The sequence below is a fragment of the Melospiza melodia genome, chromosome 4, assembly GCF_035770615.1.
Source record: "Melospiza melodia melodia isolate bMelMel2 chromosome 4, bMelMel2.pri, whole genome shotgun sequence".
In the NCBI taxonomy this organism is placed as follows: Eukaryota; Metazoa; Chordata; class Aves; order Passeriformes; family Passerellidae; genus Melospiza; species Melospiza melodia.
The window spans coordinates 7346768-7367519 of record NC_086197.1 but is presented as its reverse complement, the minus strand read 5'-3'; the positions used below and the strand labels follow the sequence as shown (position 1 = coordinate 7367519).

General features: G+C 47.4%; 1 protein-coding gene across 6 annotated transcripts in view; it reads left to right on the top strand.

The window, feature by feature from the left end:
• The window catches only part of FRMD4A (FERM domain containing 4A), a 372584-nt gene that overhangs the window by 207929 nt on the left and 143903 nt on the right, over positions 1-20752 (top strand). The window contains exon 1 of one of the 6 annotated variants that reach the window (XM_063153754.1): positions 16602-16666. The exons of the other annotated variants lie outside the window; for them this stretch is intronic. The gene's annotated coding sequence lies outside the window, so the exon portion shown is untranslated. Of the gene's footprint in view, positions 1-16601; positions 16667-20752 lie in introns of those variants that run through there. 6 annotated transcript variants of the gene reach the window in all.

Sequence of the window (20752 nt, the reverse complement as noted above, 5' to 3'; positions counted from 1 at the left end):
TCGTGGCAGCCATCAACACAGCCAGGGCCTGCTGCTGGATCCATCATCCTCAGCATCTCCTACCTGAGCTGAAAAATCAAGCCCTGGAGCTCAGAGTTTAAGTTTTCTTCCTATATAAATTATATTTTATATTTATATTTATATTTATATTTATATTTATATTTATATTTATATTTATATTTATATTTATATTTATATTTATATTTATATTTATATTTATTGTTGTTACAGCTTCTTATACAAGGATAATAATACATAATATGCCCAGAGTGAGGGAGTATGTGTAAAATAATAGATATTTGAAATAATAGATAAAGATATTAGATATTAAAATAATATATACTTCGAAATACTTGAATCTGCAGAACAAATCTGATCTTGGCTCAGCCTGTGTGAGTTTCTATCCCAGCTGCCCCGTGCTGGGCTGTCAATGGGGAAGCTGTGCATCACCCTGAGGCCAAGATGATTTGTAATTGAGAATGGAAAGACACAGCTAGAGCAGTGCTGTCTGCCCAAAACACATCTGACCCTCATGAGATTAGGCCATGGAAAGAGGATATGGAAGAAATTAAATTCTCATTCTCTGAGGGTTTCTTGCCTTGTTTCAGTCCTGGGCCTTGCCTGATAAAAGGCATTTCAGATTTTAAAATTCACAACCCAATGTTTGGAAAAATTGAAATATATTGACTACGGCAGTTTTTATATTACATGTTTTTCTTAAGCTTTAAAAAAAAAAATTGCAAATTAATGCCCCTTTATCGGTAGGGAAAGTCAAAATAAATTGTTGTGAACTTTCCCACTTTTTCACAACCACATATGACTCTTAGCAAAACATAAATTTCCAGGGCATTTTTCATGGGTACTTTCTCTGCCAAAACACTGTTTTCATCAGCACCTTTCCAGTTTACCCAAGCAGCCCCTTTGCTCAGGGAGGGGCTGGTCATGCAGCCAGCACTAAATGTGCCTGCTGACCAGGAAAGGGCTGTGTCCTCTCACACCAATGGCACCACTGACTAAAGGAGATCAGACTTATTCAGTTCAGCTCACTCCCCATGGAAAAACCTGCCTTGTGCAGGGCACCAGAGTCTGACTCTCAGAGCAAGGGTGATGTGTTTCCATGTGTAAAGATGAAATGCAAGGTAAGACAGCTTCTGAAGGAAGTCTCACTGAGCTCAAGGTTGCTTCAAAAGACCTTTCTTCTCTAGGATGTGCAGTCATGGCATCAGTTAGGCCTGGCTTTAAATCCCTCAAAATCAGAGATTGAGTGGCAGGGCTGGTTTAAATGCACATAACTCATAGCTGTGGACATCAAGATATAAGGCTTTACCTGTTTTATTAACACTGGGGCAGTGTTTTTGTCTGACATCCCTACCTCCTTCCACCCTGGCCAACAAAGCAGAGGGAAGCTGGTGCATGGCTGGAGAGCCTTGCATCACCTGGAAACCCTTCCCCAGGGCAGGGTCCTCCTCCTCCAGCACAGGCAGTACATCTGTGCCCCCCTCTGGGGCAGGGATCCTGGTCAGGCATGGCCCAGCCTGGCTGTTAATTATCCCACAAGGAAGAGGAACCCGCTGCGTAAATCATGAAACCAGGGCTGTCAGCATCAGAGGGGATTCTCACTGGGATGACAGGCATGACCTGCTTTTCATGCTTTCTCCTTTTATTTGGTGATATGCTGTCATTCAGTGAATAATCTGGAGTTTTTCTCTCAGGGGTTTCTCCCTTGTTCCTTCAGCACTGAGGACAACCAAGGTGGGGATGTGGGGCAGCAGTCACACAGCTTCAAATGCCCCAAACACAGTGCCCTGCAGCTGGGTCACTCTATTCATCCTGGATCCATAAATTCTTACTCAATGACAATGGTACATAATGCACAGCACCTTCAGGATTGCCTTCAAAATCCCCTCAGCATGGTCACCCACTAGCCCTAGTGCTCACTGAGATGCATCCCACACCTGAGCAACAAATATCCATCAATTTTGCACATAAACATATGCACGTGTATGGGGAAGAGTCCTTAAGGCAAACAAACTGCCAACCCTCCTGCAGCAACCTTTGGTTTTATTCTGTGGGCTTGTTCAGAGAGGGAAAGATGGGTTCTGATTTAGGACAGTCCTTGTTGTGCCAGGAATGGAAATACCAGCCTAAAACCCCTATTCAAACACTTCCAAAAAGTGGGGTTGGTTTTTAGCACCTAGGATTCAGCATGTACTTGCACATCACCCCAAATGAGTCGCCTCAAGTTAATGCAGCCCTGAGTCCCCATTTCAGCTGAACTGAGATCTCTGTTTGCCTAAATGTGGCATTTGGCACAAGGTCTCTCAGCCCTGCACCAGGGCAGCATTAGGCACCAAACATGAGATGTGGCAGCATGTTTAGACAGGTGGACATTCAGGCCCCATCTCCCAACCAAAATCCACCATGTTCAGCAGAAACTTGCTTTAATCCCTTCTAGCTCATCAAGCTGTCGATAATTATAAATCATAATTATATTATAATAGTAAGCCATCAGTTACTAGAGACTACAGAGAGAGAAATGAAAACATTCTCTAAATTTATGCTGTTGCAAAGTGTTTTTGACAGAATCTGCTGACAGCACCTTGCACCTGCCATACTGAGCACAACAGCAGGCTCAGTACAGGTCACTGCCTAAATGGGGGTTGAATTTTTGTTTTATACATTGCAGATCTTTAATCCTGTAGGAAAGGAGGCTCAGGGGTGATCTTATCTCTACAACTACCTGACAGGAGGCTGCAGCCAGGATGAACTCTTCTACCAGGCGATAAGTGACAGGAGGAGGGGAGATGACCTTAAGGTGAACTAGGGGAGGCTCAGGTTGGACAGGGGGAGGAATTCCTTCACAGAAAAGGTGATGAGACTTTGGAATGGGCTGCCCAGGGAGGTGGTGGAGTCACCATGCTGAAGGTGTTCAAGGAAAGCCTGGATGTGGCACTCAGGGTCATGGTCTGGTTGACAGGATGGAGCTTGGTCATGGGTTGGACTTGATCTCAGAGGCCTCTTCCAACCTCACTGAGTCTGAGATTCTGTGATAACAGTAGGGTCCAGCAAATAGTCTGGAGCACAGGGAGAAACGTGCCCTTTCACAAGCATCTTCTGTGCCCACATAGCACCCAAAATTCAGGGCCAGCTCCGCCTGCCTGGACAATGTGGATGCAAAGCAGAGGCAAAAGCACTTTTTGCTGTGATTTTTTTGCAGCCATCCTCGGGGGAATCTGTCACAGACATCTTTTATGAAAAATCCTTTCCTTAGGATTTTTCCTCCTGAGAATCTGAGAGGCCTCAGGAACAAAATGTAAACAATGATTATCTGCTGCTGTGGAATGCAACAGGTGCATCTGTGATTGGTCTCATGGGGTTGTTTCTAATTAATGGCCAATCACAGCTGGCTCGGACACAAACCAAGCCAAGCCACAAACCTTTGTTATCATTCTATTCTTTTTCTATTCTTAGCTAGCCTTCTGATGAAATCCTTTCTTCTATTCTTTTAGTATAGTTTTAATGTAATATATATCATAAAATAATAAACCAAGCCTTCTGAAACATGGAGTCAGATCCTCGTCTCTTCCCTCATCCAAAAGCCCCTGTGAACACCATCAGAGGAAATCATTACCCAGGAAGCCTCAGGTGGCTTTGGGTACCCAGTGCTTTCCACAGCTGCAAGCTCAGGAAAGAGTCAGAGCACCATGGTTGCTCAAGAGAGGCAAAGCCCATGGAAAGCTGGGTTATATTTATGATTTTAGACTGGCTGGCATCCTCAAACACCCCTCAGCAATGCTGTAGCCACAATTATGGTCCTTAAGCTGCTGCCAGTGGTGCCAGGGCACTGGGTTGGAAAAGGGAACAGTGAGACACAAGGCACTGCTCCCATTCCATTGCTCAAGCTGCCAGTGAGGCACACAGCCCTGTGTGCATGGATATCCATTGAGAGGGGCTGTGCAGAAGGTGCTGGGTTTGTCATATTTATGTAAAAATAAATATATATTTATGTAAAAATAAAAAAAATTAAAAAAAATACTTTAGGCTCTGTTTCAGATGGAGACAGGGGTTTGGGCAGGCCAGCTCCCTGGAGCTGCTCTGTAATTCAGTCCCTCATCTCTTGGAGGCAACCAGAGGCCACTGCAGATTGCACTGGGGGTTAGCCACAGCCTTCAGAAAACTATGGAAAAATGCACTGTGTCCACCATGCTTTGTCAAAACACTGAATAACAGACTACCAAAGTTGGTAAATATTCCATGAAAGGCACAGGAGGCCACAAAGTTCATGTTTCATCAGTGGCCAGTCCAACATTTGCATCTGGCAGGGATCATGCTCTGCACCCAGAGCCATGTGAGTTTTCAGCTTTAGCATTGTGCCTTGAATGCATTTTTCACCCCATCTCCTCGTTTCTAGGGATGCCATTATAAACACAGGACCTGGTTTTATTATTCAGTAGCAAATCAATCCAGCTATGCTGAGCACAATCCAATTATTGCTTGTAGTTACAGGAGGCTGAAGAAGTCATAAATAAATGAGATGGTATTTAACATTTCAGTGCCACCCTAAGCACCCAGACTCTTGTTGGCTCTGTGAGAATGGCTTGGTGCAGGGAGGATTTTTGGCAGCCAGGCAGGGCAGCACTGTCAGAAGGCAGGTTGTGGTGTCCCATGAGGGCCCAGACAATTGCAGGATAATTGAGGGGTAAATGCAGGTATTTTTTTCCTTTTCCCAGCATGAAGGTCAGCAGGGGCCTCTTCCTGCCCCAGTGGGAGCAGAGTGAATCTGTGCATGTCCATGCTGCAGGAAAACCAGGAAAAGGTGCTTTGTGAAACCCCAGACAGCTCCCAAGGGGACAGGGCTGAATGCTGGGCTCACTTCCCTTCTCTTACCACCATTCCCAAAGCATCCCAGATGTTTGGTTTTTGAGAGGGTTGGGGTTGTTCAGTGGAAATAAAGCATCCTGCAGTACACTAGTTACTCATTACCTCGTTAGCACAATGATGTATGAGCAGCCACAAGTACAACGATGCTCAGCTGCAATATAAACACACTCACTGCTAAACTGACTCATTTAAAACACTATTCCTCACATCTGGCTTTCTTTTGGATTGGTTTTTTCCCCCTCTGTTCTACTCTTTTCCCTCAGATTGCTTTCCTACTTCTAACTTCACTTGTCCCAGTTTGTGCAAGCTGTGCAAGGAGGGAAGGTGTCCCCAGGCAGGCAGGGACCTGCCACACGGAGCCTGTGTCCATGTCTGTGTCCCTGTGTCCCCAGTGAAAGCAGCCCAGAACTCTACCCTTGCTGTGATAGTGCTGAGGAAGATGCTGGTGTTTAACTTGTGCACTCATTTATATTCACCTGTAGGTTCAAACAAATTATTTTTGCTAAGTTGTTGTTGTTTGTCGCAGACATCTTTTATGAAAAATCCTTTCCTTAGGATTTTTCCTCCTGAGAAGCTGAGAGGCCTCAGGAACAAAATGTAAACAATGATTATCTGCTGCTGTGGAATGCAACAGGTGCATCTGTGATTGGTCTCATGGGGTTGTTTCTAATTAATGGCCAATCACAGCCCAGCTGGCTCTGACAGAGAGTCCAAGCCACAAACCTTTGTTATCGTTCCTATTCTATTCTTAGCTAGCCTTCTAAGGAAATCCTTTCTTCTATTCTTTTAGTGTAGTTTTAATGTAATATATATCATAAAATAATAAACCAAGCCTTCTGAAACACGGAGTCAGGTCCTCATCTCTTCCCTCAACCTGAGACCCCTGAGACCACTGTGACTGAACATGGTCACAGTTGTTGTTGTTGTTGTTGTTGTTGTTGTTGTTGTTACTACTATTATCTGTTCCTGCCAGGGAGTGTATAAAAATGACATTTGCAATTCTGCACCATCCCTTTATGTGATTTCGTTCCTGGTCACTTGATACTGCAGAAATCAGTTTTCTTCACTAGTTTGGAAAAAAGCAAGTGAAGCATCAAAGCAGGTGGCAGCTTCTTGATTCTGTTTGTCAGAAGCAGCAAGCTGTCCTCAGCCACCCAGCAGTTTAAGGATTTTGTTCTGAGGGAATAAAAGGATGAGAGGGAAATGGGGCATTTCCTATGCATTGCCTTGTTTATTTGCTTGGGCTTGCTTGTTTCTCTGTGAGAGGAAACCAGCAGGAAAAATAATTTCTAGTGAAAGCCATGAAAAGGGAAGACTTCCAGATTTCCCTCCAGATATTTTGCACAGCTCCACATAAAGTATTTAGTAAGCTGCTACTGAAAAAACTCCTTTTAAGGGTTGTTCTTCCCATTCCTGACAGCAATAGAATGGCCTCTTATGGGGTCTCCACTCTCCAGGTCTGAGTGTTGGCTGGATTTTAGCTGAAATAACCATCTGAAACGTTGAGAACTGGCATCCCTGTTCTTTGGGGGAGCCTTCTAACATTGTTCTCACTCCCATGGATACAGGGCATGGAAAGCCACAAGGAGCAGCCAGGTCCTGATCTCCAGAGCTTTTCCCATGGGGTTGAACAGCAGTGGCTGCTGCACACTGTCCCAGCTGCTCTAGAGAATCAAGGGCTAGAGCACACTGCACACAGATCCACGGCATCATCCTTAAAAGTTATAAATCTAGTGACAAGACTTGAAAAGCCTCCCTGTTTCTAGGTAGGCTGGAGCCCAGAGCCCTGAACTCAGAGCTCATGAGATCCCTCCCTTGACTCAGGAACTGGCACAATCCTCAGACTCAGCTGTAGGTCTGCTCAAAATCTGAGTCTGTGTGCTCTTCCTAGAGGGTTTATTTCTTTCTAGAGGGTTGATTTATTTTAGCCTTGGTGGAAGCACCCAGCCCAGCCCTGGCAGCTGCAGGAGCAGTGCTTTAAGGGCTCTGGGAATAACCACAGAGACAACCTATGTGATCACCACTGGAAAAACCCACCATTCACCACCAATTATCACACTCCAGGTCTCAGGAGAGGCTACAATTATTCCCTGCTCCAAGTCTAGAGAAAATCAGCATTTTTCCAGTAATTGCAGTGTAGTAACTATTGTAGATGTTGACTTTTTAATAGCAAACACTGCTCAAGCATTAGATTTACAGCCATGTTAGTTAGCTTTAGTGACTTGGGAATCAATTACCTTGCTGTGGAACATGACCAAAGATTATAGGGTAGCCCATGTAATAATTTACACTGCCATCTAGGAGGGAAACTGTACCTCCAGTGTTTCACATAGACAGACACCCTGTTTGCACAGCAATAATTCCAGTAATAACAGCCATAAAAAGGGAAAAGGGGGAAAGCAGTGCCTACAAAACAGGGGGAGAGAGCACTGGGAGGTGTTGGGAACTTTGCCATTCTCAATTATTTTTTCTTTTTCAGAGTAATAATGGTGGTAGCATTTAGTTAATGTCTGTGTCCCCCCAGTTTAACTCACTTGGGTTGGTGCTGCTCAGGAGAAGGCTCATCCCAGCCCAGGCTCTGGGACACAGCCTCTGTGTGTGTTGTGCCACCAGCAGCACAAATCCCAGTGCCAGCCCTCCCTCCCTCACTCACAGCTTGCCCTCCTGGTTGGTGATTTCCAGGATCATTTCTCTAGGCAGCATTTTGTCCATTTTCTGCCCACCTCTCTGCTCCCCAGCACTCATTCCCACACTTGACTCTTTTATCCCACACAGGGCAGGAAAAATTTGTGCCTATTTCTCCAGGTCCCTCTGCACAAAGAAAACATCTTTCCTTCAGCTCCTTTGAAACAAGACCACCCATGTCAGCTTTTCAGTCTGTGTTTCCAAGCAAGTTATGGACAAAGAACATTTAATTAATGTTTCTCCTCCTGCAACCAAGTAGCTGCTGTGACCCTTTAACTATTGGCTTTGTTCATCTTTCTCTCATTTATTTCCCATTTATTTCAGTCCTCCCTTCACATGAAGCTGGCAGCTGAGCTTTTGGAAGCATCCAAGTACAGCAGTCCCCCTCACGAAACAGCAACCAGAAAAATGATATGAAAACTGGTTACTGTCATTATAAAATGAGCTAGGACAGAGTCTTCCATATGCAAATATCCATCACCATACAATAAAAAGTGTATAGTAATATATCAGACAATTCCCTTGACTCTAACCAGCAGAGCACATGCCATTTTCAAAATTACTAAGGTTCAAAAACATTTAAAATAATGGAATTAATAAAATGCATAGAATTGGGCTCTATTCTCCTTCACCTCCTGGATTCAGCCCAGAAAAGCAGGTTTTCAGAAAAATGTCATCTACCATGAGATTTGGCAGCCTTGCACTCTCAGACCGTGAGGTCACTGTCACTGCAGCTGTCCCTGGGAGGAGGAGGAGGAGGAGGGGCACAAGTATCTCACTGCAAGCCAGGGGACAGGAAAATGAGCATTGCTCTAAATGAGGAGCCTGAGTTACACTGGGGAAACAGCATCACTGCCCCTCTGAGATGGTCCAGATCCTACAGGGATGTGTGACCCCACTCCAGCCACCTGCCCACCAGGTGGGGACATCAAGCCAGGGTCCCCAGAGAGCAGCACAGCCCTGTCCCCTCCGTGGTGCTGGATCCTCAGCAATCCTCTGCAGACAAAGCACAGGAAAACTTTTACCATCCCTTGTTACAGCTTGAATATGCAGAGGATAAGGTACGAATGCATGAGCTCCCGGTGCAGGTGTTTGTCCAAATTTTGGAGGTGCAGTTTATTTGTATTTAGTTGTAGTTAAGCAGTGATTGCAAACATCAGGGACTGTGGAGCATTTGGGTTTTATTTCCTCTCCAACTCCCATCCCGCTTTCCATGAGAATTGCTGCAGAAATTTTTGTTTTGCCTGAAAATATGTATTTGACTAACCATGACTGTGTTTAAGCCTGTTCAGTTGCTTTAATACCAGCCCTTCCAACACACTTCATATGAAAGTGTTTTCAATGTACTCAAATTCTTATCAACAGAGTGCAGTCACCATCACTGTGTTCTGCAAAGCCAAACCACAAATATTAATGAGTTTGCTGGATAGTTTAATTGCCAGGTATCCTTTCTGACCAGTGGAATATGCTGCTATAGCATATAGAATATGCTAATATTCTAGTATTATAGAAAGAAAATAGAGAAATATAATATAGAATAGAAATTTTTACCATATTTTGAATGAAACAAGCCCAAAGAGTAATTGCAAAAGGTATCACTTTAACAATAGTTGATTTGTGTGCTATGTCTGAAATCTCTATTCACCTCTCATGGTTTAATGAGTTACACTTCACACTTAGGACAGAGAGAAGCATGTTATGATTAAACTCAGGTTATAGGCGAAGAGAGAGGGAAAATACAAGACAAAATGTCACTGAGAAATAGGTGGGAGAGAACAAATTCAACCATAATCACAACCTTTTCCATCTGAAAAAGAGGCACTTACTTTTCCTTAGCCCAAAGACTGCAACAACACTACAGAACTGCAGAAACTACAGTTATAGTAACCATCCAGTACTGGGGGTTTGCTAGCTGAGAAGTTCAGTGGAGCCCAGCAGTGTTCAGAAACAAAATAATTCCTGTTTCTCACTGTCAGCAGCCAAGGTGGTCATGGGGAAAAGGTGCTACTACAGTGCCAGTCCCACATCCCACCTCTGAGGCAGTGTCAGCCAGGTTGTGTCAGATGTTCTCAAAGTGGGGCTTAGATATATAATAAGGTTTTATGAATCAGCACTGATCCACCCTTTCCTGCAGAAATGGAGCAGGGGGTGACAGGCTGAGTGATGAGAGCATTTTTGAGGCCACAGCAGCAAGGGTAAGAAAGGGTGATTAGAAGATCATCCTTTTAATGCACAGGCTCTTGGTTTGAGACCTCCCCAGGACATATGAATTTCAGTTTCTCATCTCTTATTTTTGGGGAAAAATATCTTTGCCACTTATCCTACAGCCTCACAAATGTCTGCAAGGCCTGTCACAGTCATTAGGTGAAAGGCATAAAGAGTCCTCTGAGAGGCATCAATACTCAACTCTTGTGTCCCAAAGAGCAGCAAGGACTGCTGAGTCCCATCCTGGGACACTTCCAGGCTCTCTTGCCCTCTCAGGGATGGTCTCCAGCATCCCTGGGTCTGCGTGTCCCATGCAAACAGAGTCAGACATCCCAGGGACATCCCAGGTTGGTGCAAACCCTGGGATGCTCAGAAGCCAGACCAGCACTGTGCATGGAGAGGAAATGAGCAGCTTTTTGTGAACTAATCAAACCCTTCAGGCTCCTTAGCTGAGGGTTAACAGTGTTTGTGGTGACCACCCTGGGCAGGGTGTCAGGAGAGCTGGGGCTTATCCTGGTGTGCCTCAGTAATGAAAAGGAAATAGTTTTCAGATGAGCAATAGGAACCCATGCTCCCAAAGACATCAGATAGGCAGCAGTCAGAGTCAAGTTAAACAATAAATCAAGTAACACTGAGCCTTTGCTCTAGCAGAGCACCATTATGGCTGGTTCTGTGTTTATTTAGAAGAGATTAGCCCATTTTAAAATGTTTTCATATTAAATGTAATTTGGGTGTTTGTTATTGACTGGGTCTAAATGCAAACATTATTGGTCAGATAAATATTTTCTGACATACAAGATCTGTTCACTGCACTTTTATGACATGAGGCCTTCCTTGCTCCAAGATTTATTTTCTGTTCCCTTCCTCTCTTTGTGGGGATTGCTTCATAAAGATTAAAAAAAGTGTAAAGTAGAAGTCACTGATAAAGCTGTCAGAAACGGAGCAGCCTTTGTTAATCACCGGTTCATTAGCTGGGGAAGAAGAGGGGTCTCGAGCCAGCACAAAGGGTTTGGTGTCACAAGGGCTGTGATTTATTCCCAAGTCTGTCTCTCCCCCTCTGTCTGTGCCCAACTGGGTACAGGATCTTACCCAGGTAAATTGATCTCTCCACGACTCCATTTTCCCATCTGTTCAGCTGAGGTAATGATCTTGCCTCACAGAGGCAGTGAAAACTTTCAATAAGAAAAGGTTACCTGAAAAACCACACCTGCATCTGAAATCAGGCTAACCCCTACTAACACCTACAGGAGCTGTCCCTGGGTTTGTTTGGGGGACAAGAAATGGAGTCGAGAAAAACACTTAAAGAAATAAAATAGTGTAACCAAAAATGAACAGAAATTGGAAAGCAAGCTTACAGTACTTTTTATTTCAATTGCTAAAATTGTCATTTTACTGTATCACTTTAGTATCTCCTGAGCTCTTCTTTAAGGTCGCAGTTATGTATTGAAACATTATCTGACTTTTTATTTTTGCTACATTTGTTTAGAAAAATATTTTCATAATTATTTCGATGCCATTTTGAAACGTTCTCAGGATTTTCTGCAAAATGTGAAATAGAAAGTTTTTCCAACTGGTGTAAGTTTTACAATCCTCAGTAGAAGGCAGTGTAAAACTACAAAAATATTCTTCAAATCTGAAATCATGCAAACTACAAAGGCTATTTTAGTACAAAAAGCCAAACAAATGAGAATGAGTTTGATTTATTCCTCTGTGCAAAAGAGAGTAGTGCTTCATTATGCAGCTCAGTGCAAGAAGTGCATGTAGATTTTGCCTGACAGGAGGCACGTTTTTGGGCTTGGCTCTCTCAGCTGATTCATTTGATGTCCTTCACAATCACCTGAGCTGCCTTTTGGCATCTAAGAATGCTTCTGGCTGTCCTTCACCAGCACCACTCTGCAGCACCTGAGGAAAGTGTGGGGGAGAATAATTTTGCCTTTTTCCAGCCTTGTTCTCAGGTCTTTGCCATTCACTCCCCATCTGCTCAGCAGTTCCCCTGCATGGATGAGGTTGTTCACTTGCCTTTGGATGAAAGAGGTTTTCTCTTAGGTTTTCTCTCACTCATAGCATTTTACTTCTGCCTGCACTGGAGCCATGCTGGTGGTCTGAGAGCATCTTCCCAGGTGTCCCCCAGCCAAAAAGTGCTCTCTGCCAGCACCATGAGCATCTTCTGCAGCTCCTGTTCCTCCCCTGGGGAAAGGCCTCTCCATATTCCACCACCACCAATCCCTTTATATGGGTGTAAGGGGCCCCTGCCATGCCTGCTCCTTCCTGCATTGCTTTGCTTTCAAGCCATTTCAGGTGGAAATGGCAATATTTTGAGAATAGGAAGAAGTTTCTGAGGCAGAGCTTTGCTCAGCTCTGAAGGAAAGGGAAGCACGTGTTCCCTCTACTCCAGGGGAGAAGGGATTTGTGAGGACTTGACCTCCATCAAGGAGTGGAATCCCTCATCCCTTCTGTTCCTTCTGCGAGGACAGACATGGCTCACTGCACGTTCCATCAAGATTTCCTTCCTTCCTCTTCCCAGCCCCAGACCCAGGTGGGTGCAAAGAGGAAGGAACTGCAGAATTGTCTGCTGTCTCCAGCATCACTCCACTGAGTCCTGGGCGACCCTGGAAGGACTGGTGGCACACCAGGCTCCTCTTTGGTCCCTTATGCACACTTGAGCTGTTTTTGCTTTGTTTGGCCTCTCGGATGCCAGGATTACCCGGAGCTAACTGGGACACAGGCGACTTACACGTGGCTCCTGTCCCTTTGCACAGCAGCCCCAGGCAGGATTTGGCAGCCCAGGGTCATGGCACCAACCAGCTGGAGTTGGCTTGTCCCCACCATCCCTTCCAGCTGCCTCGTGGGGACCCAGCTTTGCTTCCCTGCCTAATAATCCTGCCAGCATGCACTTCCCTTGCCTAATGAAGGGAGGATTTATTGCACCAGCTCTCTGGGAACGTCGAGGTCTGCTTCCTTCCCTCTTCAGCTCTCTGAGACCCTTTAAGTACAGTCTGTGTGAAAATTAATCAGACGCCCTGGAGGCTTATTTTGTCCGAAGCTAAAGTCCTGCTTCTCCCTTTCCCCCCGCCTTTTGTGCCCCAATTACTTAAGGGATTGTCCTGGAAATTAATGAAAGCATGACAAGGGAATAACACCCCCAGTTCATCTCAGAAGGGAAGTGTTTCTATGAAAGGTTTAACTGGAAACATCTCGTGGTTCACCCAGCAAACCTGGAGACCTTCCCAGCTGGAATCACGCTGTGCCATGGCAGCTGGTGTTGCATGTGCTTTATCCTCATGATTTAGGGGTCCAGACTCAGTTATGAGTCAAGTCCTGCTCTGAGCAATTGCATTTTGCTTTTTTGAATGAGATCCCTGTGGTTTCCACCTGGTTTCCAAAGGCCTCAGCACGAATTGTCACAAGGTCACAATTCATCAGAACTTGTTATGGATGAAAACGGAGTGACGGGGACAGGCTTGGTGGTGGTACACATAACCCTCTGGTCCATGGAAGATGAGGGCAGCCTGGTGGCTTGGGTGACCAACTGGGTCACATCAGTCTTTTCTACCTCCCAGTACTGAGGCCTATTCAGTGTATGGAGGACACAGATTGTTCCAGATGAAAGGAGGTGATGCCATTGCTTCCTCTCCAGCCAAACTACATCAGAGCTCATGAGCAGTAACACCATTTTATACCACGAATTTCAGAGGGACCACGTGAATTAACCCACAGGCTAACCTGACATTGCATTTTCTAGGTCTGGCTGACCCTTGTCATGGCTACAATAAGTCAGCTGCATTGATTTACAGTGAAATTCGTATGCCTAACAGCTTAAATCATCTCTGGAAATGGATTTCAGCTCCCAAGTTACTTAGGCCCATGTTGCTTTTTAAGTTTTCAGGCTTTTTAACCTTTTACTGCCACTCAAATACTATAAGTTAAGAGTTGTGCAATCAATGAGAGTCAGGCCATTGAACACCTCCCACAGGGAGGCAGGCAGTTAGACACCTTCAGCAAATCCTGAATGATCTTTGAAAGCATTTTCCTCACCTTCCATGGGTTTTCAGCTGTGCCATATGGGGGAAATGGCATTGACTTCTGCAAAGCACTGCACCTCTTACAGATGCAAATCATGGAGTAAGTGTGAATATTACTCCATGACATGACATCTCCTCCAGCCCGTTAGTGCTAATTAATGCAGTTCTGGGGGTAGACAGTATTCATTAAGCTTTTCTGAAACTACTAGAAATGTTCATGTAACAGCTCACACATTCTGATGGCACCCACAGTCCTATCACCACGTTCCCTGTAAAGTATTTTGGTTCTTTAATCTTTGCTAACGAGAGTGGGAATGAATTGTCAACAGCAATTCTCCAGCACAAGGCCATGGTGTTTCCTCCTAGCTTTATTATCAGGAGCCAAGACAAAGGAATCTGCATGTTCTTATTGTGGCACAGAGGCATCTGCTTGCTGGAAGCTGGATTTTGTGTATGTCAAAGTTAAATATATGGGTTGCTGTTCAGTTTTTGGGACTTGCCATGATAGGAACCAGCTTGGAAGGAATGTGGCCATTTCTTGCTTCTCTTCATTGCAATGACAGCAGCTTTGCTGCCTCCAGACTGGATGTTTGCTGCCAGGGTGTATTGTTTGGGTAGTGCCAGCTCCAGAGACTTTGTGAGATTATGGAATTTCCTTGAAGAAAAGGACTTCTGCGGCTGCTGAATCATAACTGGGAAATTTAGAGAGGAATGTGCATGAGATTAATTACTTTTATACTAGGGAAGAAACACAGATCTGCCCAGTTTTTCTAGGAAAGAAGGGTGCAATGAATAAATGAGAGGAGCTGGGGCAAAACCCTTGTCCAGTTCTGGGGAAAAACCCCTCTTTGTGGTTGAGTAATCACAATCAGCTCTTGGCAAATACAATACTCCACTGTCTTTCCACATTATAAGAACAGCTCCCATTTCTAAGTTCTAAACTGTTAACTCCATCAGGTACCTAGAGGATGTTATCTTCCCTACCCATCCAAGGCCCCACATGCAACACTTACCCAAAAGGATGTGTTAACATTTCCTGCAATAGTGGCAGATATTCCTGCTACATTTCCTTTATCCATCTCCACCTAGACAAGCCACTTGTTTTTATTACAAATGTTACTTCATGTGGGAAGGTGATTTTTCCTTCCTGCTCTAATCAGGGTCAGGACTGAATTGCTGATTAGGTTCATGCTCTTCTTCAGCACTGCAGACAGAACCTCCTTGAGACATGTTGTGTCCTCTGCTGAAGGAAAGAGCAGAAGAGCATTTGGGAGCCTACTTGAAGTTTTACCTTTTTCTGAAATTAGTAGGTTTAAAATTCCAGGAGGTTTTGCAGTTTGTGTTCTGGTGGTTTGACCCTCAGTGTTGCTTCAGCAGCTGGATGCACACGTGGAGGAGATGAACCCAAAATTCCACAATCTTTAGCCTTGCAATGGAGCCATGGACAGCCTGCATTCCCTGGTGCAGGGATGGACACCTTTGCTGCTTCTTGTCCCTATTTCCTGACCTTGGGGTCGCCTCCAGAGCAGGGCTGGGCCACCTCAGCTACTTGATCCTAACCCTCAGCAGCCAGAGGTCAGAACTGCCTCAATATTTATCCCCTTAATCAAAGCCATCCCCTTGGGTGGAGTGAGCTGGGTGGGTGAGCCTGCCTGGGCTGCAGGCACAGCTCTGTGTTTATGCCTTAAAATGAGGAGAGGGAATTGTGCTCGTGCTCTACCTTTGGTTGTTGTATCCAGAAGTATTTTGCACCCCACTGGCCCCTTTGTGTCCAGAGAGCACATAAAGACTCATGGTCTTGACTTGTGGTGGCATGAAAGCCAGCTGAAAACAAATGAAGAAAAGTTCTCACATCCACACCTCCCCTCCCAAAGCAAATGCCTCCCAGCCAGTCTGCTCCAGAGCATGGCACAGCTCTGTGTTTTACCCAGTGAGAATAACCCCAGTCCCAGAGAGAAAATACTGATGGAGGGGCAAAGCAGTGGAACAAGCCAGAGCTTTAACCACAGGCGTGGTTGCTTCATGGTGTGAGTGCTTCATGCTGTGCATGTTTAAATCCATAAATCAGCACTTTTTGCAGGCCCACCCATACTGTCTTTCTTGACTGATCTAATTATTTAATAGTGACACCCTTGCATGAGGGTTACTCTCCTGCAATGTGTAGAGATGTTCCATTGCTGGGCAGCATCCCCACTCTTTTACACCATCACAAGCTGCACCCTTCACCCAGCCAGGACCAGGGGGAAAAATCATCATTAGGGAGGCTGCCCTATTTTCCAGGGCTTCAGCCTGGCAGGAGCTGCTGTTTCCAGCCCCACGGGTGCTCGGGGCCCGGGGTTGTGCTCGGAGCACCCCCGCTGCTCTCGCCCCTCTCCGTTATCATCTCAAGGTGTGCACGCGTGGCCAGGGGGTGAACACCGCATCCCTCCATCCCTCCATCCCTTCATCCTCCTCCCAGAGGCGAGGGGGAGCCCAGATGTTGGCAGGCCCGAGCCAGGTTCATCTGTTTCACATGACCCAGCGCCAACTGCTGCTCGCTGCCCTCCTCCCTCCTTCCTCCTCTTTCCTCCCCCTCCTCCTCCTCCTCCTCCCTCCCCGGCTCCAGCCTCGCAGCAGCCGCGCAGGAGCCGGGGGCCGGCAGGCGGGGAAAGGGAAGGAGCAGAAGGGGGAACGGAGGGTTCCGGCATGCGGGCAGGGAGGATGGGCCGGCCGTAGGAGCGGCGGGAGCGGAGGGCAGGGCCGCGCACCCCGCGCACCGGCGGCGATGGATGCGGGGCGGTAGAGCCGCGGCCTGGAGACGCCGTGCCGAGGGGATGCGCTGGTGCCGGGCTCGGAGCTGAGGGGCCGCCGGGGCCGCCGAGGCAGCGGAGAAGGTAACGCGGTCTTTGTCTGCCGAGGGCAGGCCAGGCGAGGCGGGCCGGGGCTCTCCGCTCGCAGCCCCGGCCCCCGGGGAAAGCCCAGCCGCAGTGTGCGGGCTGCTCCACGCCCCCTCCCTCCATTCACCTCCAACGGGGAGAAATGTGGGCAGCAGCTGCTTTGCCTGTCCTTTCAGAAAAACCCATGCCCAGCCCCAAACCCTCGGGTTCGGTGGGCGAGGAGCGGAGCCGAGCGCGGCGGCGGGGAAGGAGGAGACGGGGTGTGTGTGTGTGAGGGTAGAGGAGCCGGAGCTGTGATTCCTCTCCCCCTTCCCCAGCAGTCTGGCTGTCTGTCCCCACTGACGGCCAAGATGGACTGCTCCTTCCCTTCCCTTCCCTTCCCAAATGGCTGCAGCAAGTTTAATGCACGGCCGGGGGCTTCGCTGAGGGGAAAGCCCCCCGGCTTGGTTTTCCTTTCCCCCCATGCGCACCTTTTCGTGAGTCGGGAATAGAAAAGTTGCTCCAGATTCAGGGCTGGAAAAGACAAATGTGCACAGCTCTGCTTCCAAACTGTGCCCGTATGGGAGTGCATCTGCACGCCCTGCAGGCTGGCTCGGCGTAAGGAGGGTTCTTGGCCGCATTGTTACCGCTGGCTGCTGGGGAGAGCGGCAGAAAAGTTGTTTCAAACCTCTCCATAAAATTTCCAGGAGAGACAATTGTTTCTAATAATAGCGCTGGCAGCGGTTTAGCAATACGGCACACACAGATGCGGAGCTATCTAGCAAATCTCTCGCAGGCAAGTGAGGTCGCAGGGAAAGCTGAACTCCCAGCTCGCTGGTTTGGTTTGGGGTTTTTAAACCTTGTCCTGAACAAAAACCCCGGCACCGCTCGCCCTTTCCAGCGGCCGAGGGGGTGTGGTGCCTGTGCCGGAGCGCTGCATCCATGGGCTCGGCTGAGCCGGGCTTTCCCGTGCCTCGGGTATCGGGAGGGGCTGGATTCCGGCTCTGCCCAGCTCCAGATGGATATCGGGGTGTCTCGGACCCGCTTCCCTCCGGATCGGTGCCCGGGGGTGATGCACATCCCCACCCCATGCATGGAGGGGTCTGTTAGGGGCGTGGGTGTGTGTGCCATCTTCCCTGCCTGGAATCGCCTGCCAGGCACCAGAGAATTCCCGAGGGAGCTCAACCCCTCTGGCTGGTCCCTTTCTCCTTGGGGTGGTGGCAGAAGCCCGCTGGGGGCTGCTGGCTGTGCTCTCACTCGGACCGTGATGCTGACCCTGGCCAGGCTCAGCCTTGTGGCTCAGAGCTGCTGCTGGGCTCGACCCTCCTGGCACAAGTTACAGACAGCCTGTTCTCCTCTAAATATTAATATTTGAAGGTGGTTTTAAGCATCATTGCCAGGCAGGTATGTGCCACGCTCTGCAGGAGGGGTGGTTTCTGCAGCCCAGCTGTGCTGCTGAGCAAGGAGCTGTGGCAGAAGCATGAGGAGGCAAGGATTTATTGCTCATTGGTACAAGAGGGGATGTTTTGGAAGATCTTCAGCTCAGCACCACCTTGTGCCTCTGCTAAGGTCAGCTGTGTCCCTCAGAGGACCAACCAGGCTGAAGGAGTTGGCATTGCCCATCCATCATGCTGTGTGATCAGTTTCCACAGAAGGGAGAAGTGCACCAGTGGAGCAGAGCATGTGGATTTATGCATGTGAAAAATAAGCATTTTGTTCTTCAGTGAATTTTGTTCTAAATGCCCAGGCTAAAAATAAGAGATCTCTCATCTTGAGCATAGACGCACCAGTGAGCCGCTCACAACCCTTTTGGGCAAGCTACTCTTGTCTCCTTGTAGACTATTTCTGGTGGTCCTGTTGTTGCATGTCTGAACTGGTTATTGCATTAAAAATGCAACTTGATATTTGATGATACCTGTGCTTACAGCACTGGGCTGCTCAGGGCCCTACAGCACTGCAGCATCACTTGGTGCAGAGAGATCCTGTCAAACTGTTCAGCCAGGTCAGGAGCTTCAGCTAGTGCACTGGGTGGTGTTCAGAGGGACATAAGCCTGGGGAAGACTTCCAAAGTCATGGAATCTAGCCCCACACATCACGGGTAATTGCAGTGGTACAGACCCCCTTGGTTGCTGCTGTTACTGTGTGAGCAATGGCAGAAGGCTTGGATCAGTTTTGAGCTTAACAGCAAAGCCAAAGTAAAACTGCAGGTGTGGATGAAGGAGAAAATGGTTTATTAGGGAGAATGGAAAGGGGCTGGGGAGTCACTGAAGTCTCAAGCTGCAGTCTGTCAGCACTGTGAAGGAAGGGTCATGCACTGCAAAGGGGGTGACACGTGGGGAAGGTATTAAGGAGCCTGTTGATCCAGCATTAACCAAATTTGGGGTCAGAGCTTAGTGGTGTCCCCTGAAGATGCAGAAAGGCTCTGTATGACCCACTTCTTGTGAGCTGGATTGCTGGGACAAGCAAAGGCTGTTGTGATGCACAGGGCCACACTTGGGCTCGGCTCCTAGGAAACTTGGGTGTCTTTTACTCAAAACTCTCTGTGTTTGAGGAAATCGAGGTTTCTGCTACTCTGATCTACGTCCAGAATCTCCATCTAGGTGGGAGCCATCCCAAAAATGCCCATCTCTTGGGAAGCTGGGGAATGTGCTATGGGGTCAGCCATATGAGAGGTACCTGCATCTCCCTGGGATGATCCCCATGCCTCATCATCACAGGCTGGGGTGCACAGCTGGCTGCCAAGGCCACTCAGCAATGCCAATCTCCAGCCATCCTTGCTGGCTTGCTCCTTGCAGCAGCTGGAGGAGAGAATTGCCCTGCAGCCCCAGGGCAAGCAGAGCACAGCAGGCAGCAACGTCTGGCAAGGTTAAGCTGGGATGGAATTGCTTACAAGCCTCCTCCAGCTCCAAATCCCAGGTTGTCCCAGCCTCTGTCAGGTTCCCTAAGCCAGCAGTACATGGCCCAGCATGGCCTCAGGGACCACTGCAGCTGGCAACATCCACTGATATTTCTTCTGCTCCCTCACAGACTTATAAAAACTTAATCCCTAGCCCTCCTGTAAATCTCAATATGTGCCATGTCCTAGAAAGACACAATTTGGTGAGGCTGCACAATGAGCTGGAGCCCCTGTCTTCTTTTCAGGGGATGAACCTTGTCAAGGACCAAAAATGACTTTGATTGCTTTTCTCTCTGATCTGACACCGAGGAGGGACCCCAGACAGATATTTGATCAGTTCTGAGCTTCTGGGAGCACTTTCATGCTGATGAATTGCAAGCACACAAGTTTTGATCTTGTCTCCTGTGCTCCAAGTCACCTTTGCACCCCACCTGCTCACGAGTGGATGTCAGCCTGAAGGTTTGCTCCTTGCCTGTGGTTGCCTCTAGTAGAATGCCTGCCAGAAAAAATAGAAGACCTTGATGTACCTCTCCTTCCCAGTGCACCTCTGCTTCATGGCTGTGGGATGTTCCTCTGAGGCCCCAAGTCTGGTGCCAGATGCCCTGGGTGTCTCTCTGTGGATGAGGTGCCCACCCAGCCCTTGCCCAGCCTTAAAGTGGGAGGAGGCCACAGGAGCTGGGACCATCTGATTCCCAGTGCCACCAACAATGTTCTTGTGTACAGCCCACTCTGCTCCTTTCCTAACAGATAGACAACACTTCTGCTTTTGTCCTGAGCTTCTCTGGGACATTTTCATGCAGTGTGGAACAGTTGCTGTGTCCCCACACTCAAGAAAAGATCATTAGTGGGCAGGTAAATTATCTTTTTACCCTCTGCCTGCACTGGTGGGGTGAGGTATGATTTAGTGTAGTAATCTTTGGCAAAAGTCATTGAGGCAAAAAAAGAGGTCGGCAAGTTGACTTCTTGTTACTTAAATTCACTGTAAAAAGGTCCAATGAAAATCTCCTGGAAAGCTGCAAACCAAAAAGAGGTTGATATTCCCATTTTGGCTAGAGAAATCCTTTTGTATGTACACTTCCACACGTGATCCCTAACATTTTGACAATGGCTGTTGGGCTTGCCAACCCACCAGGCTCAGCCTCTAGTGTTTGGATTATTTATTTATTTTTCTTCTTAGAAGTCTGCAGATCTCCCAATCAAAATAAACC